This window comes from Anomaloglossus baeobatrachus, chromosome 5 (genome assembly GCF_048569485.1).
Source record: "Anomaloglossus baeobatrachus isolate aAnoBae1 chromosome 5, aAnoBae1.hap1, whole genome shotgun sequence".
Taxonomy (NCBI): domain Eukaryota; kingdom Metazoa; phylum Chordata; class Amphibia; order Anura; family Aromobatidae; genus Anomaloglossus; species Anomaloglossus baeobatrachus.
This window is the reverse complement of record NC_134357.1, coordinates 291,506,506-291,522,312: the sequence shown is the minus strand read 5'-3', so window position 1 is coordinate 291,522,312 and position 15,807 is coordinate 291,506,506. Positions and strand designations below refer to the sequence as shown.

At 43.0% G+C, this 15,807-nt stretch overlaps 1 protein-coding gene across 4 annotated transcripts in view; it reads right to left on the bottom strand.

The window, feature by feature from the left end:
• Positions 1-15,807, bottom strand: part of MXRA7 (matrix remodeling associated 7) — an 81,520-nt gene that overhangs the window by 65,114 nt on the left and 599 nt on the right. The gene's annotated exons all lie outside the window — the stretch shown is intronic.

Below are 15,807 nucleotides of genomic sequence, written 5' to 3'. Positions count from 1 at the left end.
ATTGTAGTACAGTTGAAACCAGAAGTTTACATCCACTATCTAAAAAGACACGTCTGCATGTTTTTTCTCATTATCTGACGTGAAATCAGAATAAACCTTTCCCAATTTAGATCAATTAGGAACCAAAATTATTTATATTTGCCAAATGCCAGAATAATAAGAGAGAGAATGTTTTAAGGCATTTTTATTACTTTCTAAAATTTACATACACCTAAGGCCGCTTTACACGCAATGACATCACTAACAAGATGTCGTTGGGGTCACGGAATTCGTGACGCACATCTGGCCTCATTAGCGACGTCGTTGCGTGTGAAACGCACGAACGTTAACGATCAAAATTACTTACCTTATCATTGATTGTTGACGCGTCGTTCCATTCCTGATTATCGTTGCTGTTGCAGGACGCAGGTTGTTCGTCGTTCCTGCGGCACAGGTTAGTATTCTGACGGGTGCTAGCAATGTTGTGCGCCACGGGCAGCGATTTGCCCATGACGCATAACTGACGGGGGCGGGTAAGCTCGCTAGCGATATCATTAGCGATATCGCAGCGTGTAAAGTGCCCTTAAGAGTATTATACCTTTAAACAATATGGAACAGCCCATATGATGATGTCATGTCTTTAGAAGCTTCTGATAGGTTTATTGGTTGAGTTAATTAGAGACACACCCGTGGATGTATTTTAATGCACACCTGAAACACACTGCTTCTTCATGTAGCATCATGGGAAAGTCAAAAGAAATCAGCCAAGATCTCAGGAAGAGAATTTTGCACTTGCACAAGTCTAGTTCATTTTTGGGTGCAATTTCCAGATACCTGAAGGTGCCTCGTTCATCTATACAAACAATTATACGCATGTACACACAATATGGGAATATCCAGCCATCATACTGCTCAGGAATGAGACGGGTTCTGTGTAGCAGAGATGAATGTGCTTTGGTCAGATATGTGCATATCAACCCAAGAACAAAAGCAAAAGACCTTGTGAAGATGCTGGTGGAAGCTGGTAAGATTGTGTCATTATCCATAGTGAAATGAGTACTGTATCAATATGGGCTGAAAGGCCAGGAAGAAGCCATTACTCCAAAACAAACATAAAAGCCAGATTAATGTTTGCAAATGCACACAGGAACAAAGACCTACATTTTTGGAGACATGTCCTGTCATCTGATGAAACTAAAATTGAACTGTTTGGCAATGATGACCATTGTTATGTTTGAAGGAAAGAGGGAGAAGTTTTGACGCCTAAGAAACTTAATCCCAACTGTGAAACACAGGGGTGGCAGCATCATGTTGTGGGGTTGTTTTGCTGCAGGAGGGACTGGTGTATTTCAGAAAATAGATAACATCATGAGCAATGAAGATTATGTGGCAATACTGAAGCAACATCTCAAAACATCAGCCAGGAATTTAAAGTTTGGGCAGAAATGATTCTTCCAAATGGACAATGAACCGTAGCACATTAACAAACTGGTTACAATGTGGCTTAAGGATAACAAAGTCTATGTTTTGGAACGGTCATTACAAAGCCCTGATCTCAATACAGTGGAACCTTGCTTAATGAGTAACCCACTTAACGAGAATTTCGCTTAACAAGCAAAGCTTTCTGTAAATTTGTAACTCGGTTTACGAGAAAGCTTTGCTGTACGAGCAAAATCCTCACCGCACACAGTTCCGGTTCCGTACATCCACTGCGCTCTGACCCGCATTTGCAGTCCAAACAAACACACACAAGCACGCACAAACACACACCAACACACACAAACACACACACACGCACACGCATACAGTACTATGCTCACCTTACCTTCCGTTCCATTGCCGGCCTCATGGTTCTTGTAGTCCGCCGGCTCATTGCGACATCCTCGCGGCGAACTACAAGACCCAGGAGGCCGGCGATGGAACGGAAGGTGAGGTGAGCATAATATATGTACCTTCAGTTCCATCGCCGGCCTCCTGGGGTCCTGTAGTTCGCCGCTCACTCCAGGCTGTGCATCGGCTACCATAGCGACGAAGCAGGAACTTCCTCTGTCACCGCTACTCAAAGGCAGCGCGCTGACCAATCAGAGACAAGCGGCTCCTGCCTTTGACGTCAGCACTCTAGCAGCGGAAGTTCCTCCCTCGTCTTTATGGTAACCCAATACACAGCCCGTACCGGAAAACAGCAAGTCCCAGGAGACCGGCGATGGAACGGAAGGTAAGGCGAGCATAATATGTGCGTGTGCGTGCGTGCTTGTGTGTGTTTGTGTGAGTTTGTACGAGTTTATGTGAGTTTATGTGAGTTTATGTGAGTTTATGCGAGTTTATGTGAGTTTATGTGAGTTTATGTGAGTTTATGTGAGTTTGTGCGAGTTTGTGCGAGTTTGTATGAGTTTGTACGAGTTTGTGCATGTGTAGAATGACACAATAGGGGACCAGGATGGGACATTTAACAAGTTGTGGAACAAATTGTCTGCATTGCAATGATTTCCTATGGGAAATCTTGCTTTGCTGAACGAGTAACTTGGTTAACAAGCACACTCCCAGAACGTATTGTCCTCGTTAACCAAGGTTCCACTGTACTATTGTAAATTTATGGGCAAAGCTGAAAAGCCTGGTGCGAGCAAGGCAACCCACAAACATGGCTCAGTTACACCAGTTCTGTCAGGAGGAATGGGCCCAAATTCCTACCAACTATTGTGAGAGGCTTGTGGAAGGAGATCCAAAACGTTTGACCCAAGTCATAGAGTTTAAGGGCAATGGTACCAAATACTAATGAAATGTATGGAAACTTTTGACTTTGCAGAAAGTAATAAATGCCTTAAAACATTCTCTTTCATTATTCTGGCATATGACAAATATAAATAATTTTGGTTCCTAATTAACCTGAAACAGGAAAAGTTTATTCTGATTTCATGTCAGATAGTGAGAAAAACATGCATATGTGTCTTTTTAGATAGTGTATGTAAACTTTTGGTTTCAACTGTATAGATTTTTTTTTTTTTAAAAAAAAAAGGGCTGATTCCATATGTATAAATGAATTCCTATTGACAGAATCACAGGTACTGGAATAAATGCAACAAAGTCAATGCACTCAAGAGACCCAATCGATAGAGTCAAATCTAGACAGCATTCTCCAGGAAGTCTCAAGAGTAAAAAAAAACAATTCTTAATTTTTCCGTACATGTAAAAAAACCCAGCAACGTTTTAACCTATATCAGTTGGAAGACCATATTGGTAGAAACGCTTCAGTTTTTACATTTATGGAGAAAATTGTTTGTTTTTTTTTACTTTTGGAACTTCCTGGAGAGCACTGTCTTCACTTGGTACTATTCTGACCACATCATTGCAAACACAGTGCCTGTGTACCCAGATTGTCATGGGCGATCACCAGTACACAATGGCATCTGCCCATGTTTGCCCGGTGCTGCCGATGAGTAATGAATCAAGCACATTGTACATGACACTGACTCTCCTTCTGAACCCCCGCCATGGAAAATAGGCGTAATACTTCCATCTGAATATATTACATGATGTAGCTCTTACTCATTGTCCTACAAGCTATTCTTACACATTTGCTTATTGTGTTCCATTTTTGGACTTGGTGATAAAAAAGGAACTAACCAGGAACAATGGTAGATAACATCGATTCCAGGGCGATCTTTTGTATATAACATCAGACTGGTAAGGGAGATAACCTGGACCACAATGATATACATACACTGAGGCAGGGCAGATCAGCTATAGATATGGTTCAGTTCGGTTACAAATCGGACCAAATAGCTGAAATCAGACAAATGGGCTGAGCATATTCATTGTGTACGTAATGACAGAATTGGGCGAGGTGGCGTTTCTTGGCAGCCAAGACTGTAAGTCAGAAAGGACTGCCTTCAGAGTTTGTGCACAGAATGCATTGAAAACAGCATGAAAGCGATCAATTCTGAAAACCTGATCAATTCCATCCAAATATATACACAAGTATCCTTAAAGGGGTTGTTCAGGCCTGTGTTTAAAGTCTGCAGCCACTCTATGGTGCTGCAACGGGTGCATACTTCCAGCCATATTCTAACTAGACATCTGCAGCCTTGCTCCATTCAATGGTATGGCATGAGGCCACACACATCTAGTTAGCATGTGACCGCATATACATGCTTGTGTTCACGTGACTGCCCGCTCCCGGAGTTATATTCCAAGAGGTAGAGCAGAAAGCAGGTTTCAAAATCCGCGCCACACCACAGAAAATCCAGATGCTTGTTAGTAAATCCTTTCTTTATTTAATTTTTACAGGTCTACGTGTTTCGAGGACATATCCGTCCTCATCATCAGGACAAGGTGCAAAGAAAGACTTTGATAGTCTTTCTTTGCACCTTGTCCTGATGATGAGGACGGATATGTCCTCGAAACGCGTAGACCTGTAAAAAATAAATAAAGAAAGGATTCACTAACAATCATCTGGATTTTCTGTGGTGTGGCGTGGATTTTGAAACCTGCTTTCTGCTCTACCTCTTGGAATATATCTATACTGCGGGACCGCTGCCTTCCACCTTTATTACGTGCCTTCGTAGGGGTTGTGACTTGCACAACCCCACCAGGTGAGTGTTTTAATCTACACTTGCCCCCACTTGCTATACCGGGTAAGACCCTATTTTGCGCCTTCTCTTTCCACAGTTACCTTCACGCTCCCGGAGTTGGCACCAGAGAATCCTCACAACTTGTGGTGCACGTACTGTGAGGATTCAAAAGTCTGCAATCACATACAGTGAATGCAGACTTTAGGCCTCAAGTCTGGAAAACCCCTTTAAGAAGTAGAGCTTTCCTAGCTCTACTTCTTAAAAGGGAATCTGTCAACAGGTTTTTGCTATGTAAGCTGAAAACAGCATGCTGCAAGGGTTAAAACAGAGAATTCATAGATTCCAGTCTTGTCAAAGTCCAATCTGTTATTTATTTGCTATGTTTGTTTAATCAGCAGGACACATCATTGCTGGACTACAAAGTCACGTGCACAACAGTCCGGCACATCCCCTCTTCTGATTGACACCTCCCTGTCAATGTACAATCTCTAGTGAGAGCCTGGTGTGGGAGGGGACAGCTTTCTCTGCCCTGTTAGATTCTGAATGTGTCAGAACAGTTGTACCCAGTAATCTAAGTAACACATCGTTGGATTCAGAGTTACTTTGTCTACAACATACTGCTCTCAGATAAGGTAGCAAAAACCTGCTGACAGATTCCCTTTAAGGTACAAGGATTGGCATCAGTCAAGACCAAAATTATACAGGTGTATTTATAATTTGCTTTAGTTTTCACTAGAGTCAGCATTGACATTATTTGAGCAAATTTATCAAGTTTTGTTCTGGAGTTGATACATTTATTATATGTTATGTATAGAAAAGAGCTGTCCATTTTTTTGTCTCTTACCTATAGCACATTGCATACATTTTTTTTTAACTGTGACTAAATTCTAGTAATCAGCATAGCGGACCCTCTGCCCACATCAGCTGCTGCTCTTCATCTTAAAAGCAATCCGTTCAAGCAGTTCATCACTATGCAGGTAATCCTCACCACTCCTTTGGGCAGCAACATCCAGGCTACACTAACTATGCTGCTGTCTGTCTCTCTTTTACAGCAGCATCATGGTCACTTCTCTCGCTGTCAGCAAGAGACTCTTCAATATCCATTAGCACAAGCCAATCGGCAGTTAGCGCCTTATATCAGCTCCCCCTTTACTCCACAGACAAGATTGTCATAGTTTGGTGTGTCTTTTATTCTTCCACTGGGGTTCCCAAATGTTGTAGACACCCTACAGCTCAAACTTGACACAAACTTGGAGCTCCAGGTCAACACTCCTTATTGTCTTTCCAGAACAATCTAGAGCTAAATGACCCCCCCCTTCCCCCAGATGATTTCGGGAGAGAAAAAGATGTGGCAGGTCTGATTTCTAAAGGCCTATCCATTTATTCTTTGGGAGATAAGGTGCTGTTAGAGGAGTTTGGCAGAGGCTCTATCATAGAGAATACAGTGCTATGTATAGTGGAAATGGCTGGTGATTGAAAAAATGGCTTTTGGCTGAAGAGATGGCTGTTGATTGAAGAGATGGCTATTGGCAGAAGAGATGGCTGTTGGCCGAAGAGATGGCTGTTGGCCGAAGAGATGGCTATTGGCCGAAGAGATGGCTATTGGCCGAAGAGATGGCTATTGGCCGTAGGCATGGCTGTTGGCCGAGGAGATGGCTGTTGGCCGAGGAGATGGTTGTTGAGCGAAGTGATGGCCGTTGAACAAAGAGATGGCCGTTGAACAAAGAGATGGCCGTTGGCCGAAGAGATGGCCGTTGGCCGTAGAGATGGCCGTTGGCCGTAGAGATGGCCATTGGCTGAAGAGATTGCTGTTGGCCGATTGTTCTGCCAACAGCTATCTATTGTGTAGAAGGCCCTTAAGGGCTCATTACACTTCTTGACATGAAAGCTAGCACCAATTGGCTACATACTGTATATGCTGAGTAGTGGTCACTTAATAGCCTGTTTCCACAGATTGACTCCTCTTCCGATGTGCACAAAATATTCAGTAATACATCATTCATTCCACATAAGTTGCCATTGTTCTCAACATCATGGGTCTTGTTTAAACAGGATGGTGTATTGTCGAGAATGATGCTTTTAAGCAAGTTTAAAATGAATTTCAGCCAGTAAATGAGCATTTTGCTAGATTGTCGGGCAACTAACAGCCTATTTACACTGGCCGATTATCGTGGAACATACGTTCACATAAATGGACTAGTGTATATGCACTACTTTCCTGCTGTTTCTGGAGATAAAAAGCCACCATTTTGCAACAAGCACAATGTATATCAAGCATTAAAAGACTACTGTAAAGTGGATTGTAGATGTAGACTAAAGGGAAAATGCATATAACAAAATGCATTAAACCTATGTAGTCTGAAGCATATAAGATCATCTGCAACAATAGCAACCTATAGTTAACATATATACTGCAATATATATATGAATTAGCCGCAATTTGAAAGACTCTGGCTGTAAGAAGGGTTAATAAGACAACACTGATGAGCATGAAGTATATAGAGCAGATGCCCCAGGATCATAGTTTTACTATAATTCAAGCGCAGTATAGGTATGTGTGGGATTTGGCCAAAATAACATGCCCCAGGCCTCAAAACCAAATCCTGACATGGCATACATGAGCCTAAACAATGCTTATTAGATAGTATAGCTATGTGGGAAGCATATTTGTTTGATGACATTCTGTCTTATAACTAATAGAAATTTAGGGCTCATTGGCATCACTGGTCTAGATCTACTAAGAATCGAAAAATCTGCTGCAACGCCAGCTTCCCTGCTTTCATGTGTTCATGACAGAGGCTTATAAATGGCAGCTACTAATTATTGGAGCTCCCAAAATGCAGTTAGCTACTAAGTATTATTTTTACCAATACGGTCCTATGGTGGCTCAGTGGTTAGCATTGTTGCTTTGACATACTGGGTTCAAGGCCCACTAAGGCTATGAGTGTGGAATATGTATGTTCTCCCAGGGCTTGTGTGGATTTCCAGCAACACTCCAAAGCCATATTGGTAGGAAATTTGAATTGTGAGCCCTAATGGGGGTTGCGATCATAATGTTTGTTAAACGCTATATATTGAGGGCTTTGAAATGCGTTGACCAATAAATCATATTTAATCTACATCGTTTGAACTGTGTAGCGGTGCAGGAGATTAACCCTTTCTTCTTTTCCATTGTTTGATCTCCACGTGGGTTCTGCAGCAGCCTACAGGCGTATATGGTCGTTGTGACCTGCAAACCACATGAGGTGAGCCTCTCAGAGTTTCTCTTTTATTTTTTATATAGGATAAGACCCTATTTGAGCAATTTTTCTTTGTATAAGCAAGCATAATAAACACATAATTTGGTAAAACAAATGCTAATCTAGTTTACTTAGCATCGCTCAATCATACATTGTACTTTGTTGGTTCAGGTTGTCAAAGATGATCTAAACAGGTTGTGGGTGTATCTATGCTTTTAACTACACCCAGTGGCGTACCGTCAATAGAGGCAGGCCACGCCACTGCTATGGGGCCCCATAAGCTGGGGGGCCCGCGGCGGCGGCTGCCCACTTTCACTTTAATCTCAGGCTGAGTCAGACTGACTCGCAGCCTCGGCATGTACAGTGTCTAGGAGGAGTTTCTCCTGCTCTGTTCCTCGTCTCTCTGGCTTACGCAGCTCTAGCCAGAGAGTGGAGGTTTGGACTCGGCGGCAGACAAGTGAGCTATTGGTAATGGCTACTGCTCGTGGGCGGCTCTACACGGCGTCAACACTCAGCAGAGAGTCAGGCAGGTACAGTCACAAAACTGTGGACAGTAACCCGGGCCTAGCGGTGGTAGTAATTTACTTACGGGACGGTAGATGCTGGAGTGTATGGACTCCGTTCAGGTAGGGCTGAAGTGTATGGGCTCCGTCCAGGTAGGGCTGAAGTGTATGGGCTCCGTCCAGGTAGGGCTGAAGTGTATGGGCTCCGTCCAGGTAGGGCTGAAGTGTATGGGCTCTGTCCAGGTAGGGCTGAAGTGTATGGACTCCGTCCAGGTAGGGCTGAAGTGTATGGGCTCTGTCCAGGTAGGGCTGAAGTGTATGGGCTCCGTCCAGGTAGGGCTGAAGTGTATGGGCTCCGTCCAGGTAGGGCTGAAGTGTGTGAGCTCCGTCCAGGTAGGGCTGAAGTGTATGGGCTCTGTCCAGGTAGGGCTGGAGTGATAATGTATATGCTTCCCCTCCCAGTAACATGTATGCCCCATCCCATCAATAATGCATGGATGTCTATGCAGGGTGCATTATAATGCATGGAGGACTATGCAGAGTACATTATAATGCATGGAGGACTATGCGAGGGAAATTATAATGCATGGAGGACTATGCGAGGGAAATTATAATGCATGGAGGACTATGCAGGATGCATTATAATGCATGGAAGACTATACAGGATGCAATATAATGCATGGAAGACTATGCAGGGTGCATTATAATGCATGGAGGACTATGCGGGGGACATTATAACGCATGGAGGACTATACGGGAGGTATTATAATGCATGGATGACTATGTGGGAGGCATTATAATGCATGGAGGACTATGCGGGGGTGCAATATAATTCATGGAGGGCTATGCAGGGCTGCATTATAATGCATGGAGGACTATGCAAGGGTGCATTATAATGCATGGAGGACTATGCGGGGGGCATTATACGATATGGAGGGCTAGTGAGGACCATTATACAATGTGGAGGTATAGTGGGGCCCATTATACAATGTGGAGGGCTAGTGAGGACCATTATACAATGTTTAGGGCTAGTGAGGACCATTATACAATGTGGAGGGATAGTGGGAACTATTATACAATGTGGAGGGCTAGTGGGGACTATTATACAATGTGGAGGGCTAGTGGGGACTATTATACAATGTGGAGGGATAGTGGGGACCATTATACAATGTGGAGGGCTAGGGGGGACTATTATACAATGTGGGGGACTAGTGGGGACCATTATACAATGTGGGGGGCTAGTGAGGACCATTATACAATGTGGAGGGTTAGTGGGGACCGTATGTACGCCCCTGACTACACCCTTACTACCGAAGATCCTAAATAACAAGAATGCACAAAAAGCAATATGAAATTCAAGTATTCAGGTCCTTTCTATGTGCATTGGGTCATGTGGTGCCAGGCAACTGTTTACCTCGTACGTAGGATCGTCTACCGGAGGCAGCAGTGATACTGTCCTGACACATCCGATCTGTCTGGTAGCTTGGGACCTACCATTTCTGTTTGGCTGTATATAAATATCCTTCAAGTGATGTTTTTCTATGAAGGACTATGCTTTTTGACGTTGGCACTAGACACTATACAAGGAACCATTATTTGACCTCCCATAAAGTAACCTGCTGTCATTAGAATTAGCCCGCAGTGAAGATTTAAATGGTTTAATCTTTTCCAGTCTGTAATCTGCTTATTTCCTCTGCCAGGTTTCAGCCATAAATTGTGCAAGGTGCAGATAAGACAGTCCTATTGCAAAGACGGACAATGTGACATCTAACACTGGAAATGTCTAGTTTCCTGGCCGTGTGATTGCACCCCAGCCAAGAGGGGCCCATATACAAAAAGTATGGTGGCCCTATATCGGGCAACAGGGCACAAAGAGTTACAATGATGGAAAAAATGAAGACTATGGGTTGGATCAGGACAAGGGTCAACATGTATTTATCATATGTGGAAAAAGAGAACTTGTAATATTCTGGGTAATCATGAGTCAAGACCTAGTGCGGATCTTTGCCTTGTAAGGCTGGATTGCAGCGGTAGTGACTCACTTGGGAATGACAGCCATTAACCCATACATAGGCAGCTCAACAAAAGTTATTTCAACCATATCCATTTTATGCATAGGATGTAACATACATGAGCGATGATTTAGACGCAAGTACTGCTGCAATACACAACCTAACAACTACACTTCCAAAATTTGTAACGTGTCTATCCTCAAAATCAATATTTCTTTTCATTACCATGCTGCAAGTAGTGAATTAAAAACTTGTGCCTAGAGTACCTATGCAAAATGAAGTGTCTCCATGGTTACAGACTACAAACAAACCCTGTGTAGTCAGATTTCTACCAAATGTACGTTGGTAAGTAATAGGAGACAGCTGGAAGGGAAGAGGACTACAATGAGTTTGGAGTTTTTGTGGTCTGTAACCATGGAAACCCAGATGTTTGCATTAAAACAGCTATGAGCAAAGTTGCTTCACAATTTTAGAAGCATTGGATGAATAAAAAAGTGGTAATAAATGCAGATCTGTGTGTCTTTTAAAGCATGAATCACAATTCCCATGAAACCAGTAGTATAAAAGAATGTAGTGACCATCTGCTTTGGAAAAGAGGGTGTCTGTAGGTACATCAGTGACAGTGTTTGTATATACCAATAAGAAGAGCACCAACCAATAAGGCTAGGTTGGCCACTTCACCCTAGGTGGCAAACTCTTTTGAGAAGGGAAGCCATTTCACTTTTAGCCACAGTCAATGGAAACCTTCCATGTGAACGACATATGTGGACACCAGCAGTGCCCCGTCCATACCCCTGCAACATAACTACCCTATACGCTCATCTCTCTTTGATGTGTTTGCTCAGAAGATGACAATAGTGACGCGATGATACCACAATCCAGTGGGTAATGGCCTGATCTAACTTTAGCCATTACACTATATCACGATCAGATAGCCTAAGCTATTACCTAGTATGTCCGGTTGGAAAGAATGGTTAGAAATCGACTGCTGAGTGACAAGATCATTATGTGGCTGACACTTCAACGTTTTTTAGGCCTTAATGAGTTTACACAGAAAATAGCTACACTGAACTATGTGATGTGCATATGTCAGTCACATATAGCTCACAAAAAGGTAGAATTACAGAGTTCCAAAATAACTGATCTCTCAATATGCCAAAATAAAACACAGGCAAGCAGATTGATCTGTTATCATCATCAGTGCTGTAGTTCATTGCTAGTCAAGTGATGCCTTCATAAGGTACACCGACTGGGCAAATGTCCATCTTTAGGCCTCATGGACATGGTTATAGTTCAGGTCCCAAACACCAGGTCTTTTTTAAACTCCTATAATGCACGTATGCAGTCAGAAAACACATGCTTCAGAACGTGACCTGTTATGATGTCGCAAAGGGGCTTGAGCCCACCGGTCAATAATGTAGGCCTCAATGCAGTCAGTATACTGAAATAGGGGTTAAGTGCACACAATGGCTTAACATGCGAAATTCAGGGGTACTGCTTTTGTATTCTGAGCCCTCTATAGACAGGGTGCCTATTCAAGAGGTTGTTCAGTAAAAAAAATTCTCATGATGCATAGAACTTAGGCCAGGTACAGATGGCCATGCGGACATGACTGGCTCACTGTGCTTGTCTTCACTACAGACGGGTGGAGGAGATGCTTACTATTTTATATACTATTCTAGTTTGTAAAATACACCACAGTACACACTTTTCAATACAGACCATCTCTCATGTGCACCTGCACATGACTTAAAAATGTTTGTATCAAGCTTGGAAGGAATCCTATATTCATGGGATACCGGGAACTTCCTGAACTCTGGCAAGGTCCAACAACTGGAGACCCCATAAATCCAGAGGATGGGGTTCTGAAATGGATTGAATATTGAGGATGCGCACTTCCATTTCATTCAATATCAATAGGAAAGGGGACGAGACAGGCAAGTGCTGTACTTAGCTATCTCTGGCAATCACATTGAAAATGAACAGAGTGGTTGTACTGAAAATACCACCGTCTGAATGGGGCCTAACTAATATATTTGTATTACAAAAGGTGTCCGATCTTCCGAGTTCAGCAAAGGTCCCTCAGCCCTACTTCTGCTTTGTTCCTGACACAGGTGGACGGGTGGGTCTTGTGACCAAAGGTGTGTCCATCATTCCAATATCCATAATGTAGAAGGAAAGTTTTGAGGCTGATCAATAAATTTTTATTCAATTTATTCATGCTATCCAAATTTATTTATTAAACAATTTATCTGTTCAGATCTGGGAGCTTCTTCAGATACGTGGATTTCAGAGAGAATAATGGGAAGAATAAATATAAGCTGAGGTGAAACACTTTGGTGATGGAGACACCATTGCTGGTGAGTAGTGTTATTACCACATTGTTTCACCTCAGCTTTCTTCCAATTATCTTCTCTGCAATCCGTGTGTCTTAAGAAGGTCTGATCCCAAGACCAAAACAACACTTAATGACGGAGATGAGTCAGTCAGTTGGTACACACAGCTCTGATGACGTGCCAACACTGGAAACTCTTCTGTGTCAAATACAAGCAAGTCATGCTGCAAGGATCAGAGATCAATGTATTTATATTAGAAAAATGAGTAAATAATATATAATTTTTTAGTGGAAATTGACAGTTCCTTTAAAGAGTCAATGAATAATTATGTGGCACTTCTGAGATAAGTGGGGTGCACAGGTAGAGTCCAAACCCTTATTCAGTAGAAAAAGAGGACTTGTCCACAGTAGGCAGTTTTTTCTTATTCCCGCTATTCCTGTGAATATATATATTTGTTTCTCAGTCATACAGCTCCAGATATGTAAACCTCTTTTTTTTAAGTGCTAATTTTTATGGTCTTTACCAAGGGGAGTGGCTCACATGATTTCCTGGGGGCATGACTTTAGATACTCTTCATTAATAACCAGTGAGCAACTCGCCCTGGACTATATAATTAGCAGTAACTTAAAAGGTCCATATCTCTGGAACCACATGGCAAATTACTATAAAGAATAAAACAGACTACTCGGGAGTAGTGATGAGTGAGCACTACCATGGTCAGGTGCACAGTACTAATGATGAGCGAGCATTGCCATGCTCAGGGGCTCGATACTAGTGATGAGAAAGCAGTAGCATGCTTGGGTGCTCAGTACTAGTGATGGGCAAGCACTACCATGCTCGAGACTAGTGATGAGCAAGCACTACTATGCTCGGGTGATCAGTACTAGTGATGAGTGACAACTACCATACTCAGTACTAGTGATGAGCGAGCACTAGTATGCTCGGGTGCTCAGTACTAGTGATGAGCGAGCATTACCATGCTTGGGTATTCGATAATGATGAGTGATCACTACCATGCTCAGGTGCACAGTACTAATGATGAGCGAGCACTACCACGCTTGGGGACTAGTGATGAGCGAGCGCTACCATGCTCTGGTGCTCAGAACTAGTGATGAGCGAGGAAGGATGCTCAGACGGGCTCGACGCGTGTACTGAGTATAATGGAAGTCAATAAGGACTTAAGCATTTTTCCGAAAAATCTTCTGGAAAAATATTTGAGTTCCCCATTGAATTCCATTATATTCGGTACACGAGTCAAGCCTGTCCAAGCATCAAACTGCTCGTTATGAGTACGGAGCACCCAAGCATGGTAGTGTTCGCTCATCACTAGTTCTAAGCACCCAAGCATGGTAGTGCTCGCTCATCACTAGTACTGAGCACCCAAGCATGGTAGTGCTCGCTCATCACTAGTTCTAAGCACCCAAGCATGGTAGTGCTCACTCATCACTAGTTCTAAGCACCCAAGCATGTTAGTGCTCGCTCATCACTAGTTCTGAACACCTAAGCATGGAAGTGGCTTGCTCATCATTACCGAGCACCCGAGCCTGGTAGTGCTCACTCATCACTAGTTGGAGCAGCATCAATAAAACAAAATAATGGGTCCTCTTTAAATGTACTCACCTGACAGCAGAGATATCAAAGTAATGGCATAATGGATCTGGTATTACACCGCTTAGTATATTACATAATTAGTTTTATTAATAGGTTTGTGAGAAGCCCTTACAAGTAGAGTCACTGGAAGTTATGTGCAAGCTACCCGCTATGACTTAATGTTTAACACCCAACCCAAATAAGGTATCTCTAACTCCGACATGGTTATGTAATCATCTATGTCCTGCCAAAACATCTGTATTATGTATGCCGCCTCTGTGAGCACATGTGTGCGGCGCGTGGGTCAAGCACAGCTTTTACCTTCTAATCCGAGTCACCTCCACCCAGTGCTTGGCGTGTCTGTATGAGCAATATATTCTAGATTATAAAACTAGTCCAGCCTTTTCTGCAGTGCAGGCAGAATTAAAGAGCTCTAGCATGCCACTTTTTCTGGGACAGCTGGATGATTAGCCATTATGGCACCCAAAGTAGCTGTAACGCCAGCTTCTATAAGGCAAGTTATATAGAGAAATAGCCAGTAATCCTGATTTGTCATTCGGGAAAGTTTGTGACATTCCCTGGTGGAGATGTTATAGCCGCCAGTAGGGTCAGCTTAATAAAAGCAATATATAAAAGACCACAAAGGAGGACAACTCGTGATGAAATAGCTCTTCTAGTGTGCTCCAGTGGCGATAGCTCTAGGTAGGAGTAGGCGGCAAACTGTAGAGGTCTGGAGAAGCCCGCAATGGGTTACAGGGCAGGAATGTGGACAGGAAATGAGCCTGTTCCTGGGTATGAGACCAAAATTCCTAACCCAGAGGGCAGAATTCAACACAAACAAGGCCAGGCAGACAGACTGCGCGAAGGTCTGGCAGACCTACATGTTACTTTATACCAACCGTGCCACATTCTAGGCTGTCCCAGATAGATACTCGCTGGCGCACAGATATAAACACTGGCACGCCAGGTACAGTATACACATACAGATCTGGCGCAGCTCAGGGTAACGCAACGTTATATTCTCTGCACTTTTATATAAAATCAAGCCCGTTGTTGTGACTCAAGGAACTCCAAAGAGTTGAATGACAAATTCAGCTCTGCTACTTCTCCATAGACATATGTATATCTAAAAAGTTAATATATATCACATGTACTGGATATATTTTCAGCTATACTGGTGTATTTTTATGGCTAACGCTACTTCTCCTACCCATAGTAAGGCATTTGTAGGAGGCATGTCCAGTAATGAAGTAGACTAACACTATTGTGCCACTGGGTATTAACAATACACACTGAAAATGAATATGCATTTGTAGGCAGCCAGGGCGGGTACAGACAGCTGGATGCCAGTTACACGCTGGCACTAAAAGTTCATCTGCAGCCATTTTTAAGTTAACTTGTCCATAAACCCCCGCCTAGGATAAAATACACTTTATACCACACTTTAGAATTTGGTTAAAAATATACAAACTGAATGATGGCAAGATGTTAATGTCCAGAGATGATGCCATCACTAAGACTGGCACTGGTCGGACATACCTAGTGGAAAAGGCTACGACAAGCTACGTAACCTCTTGAGA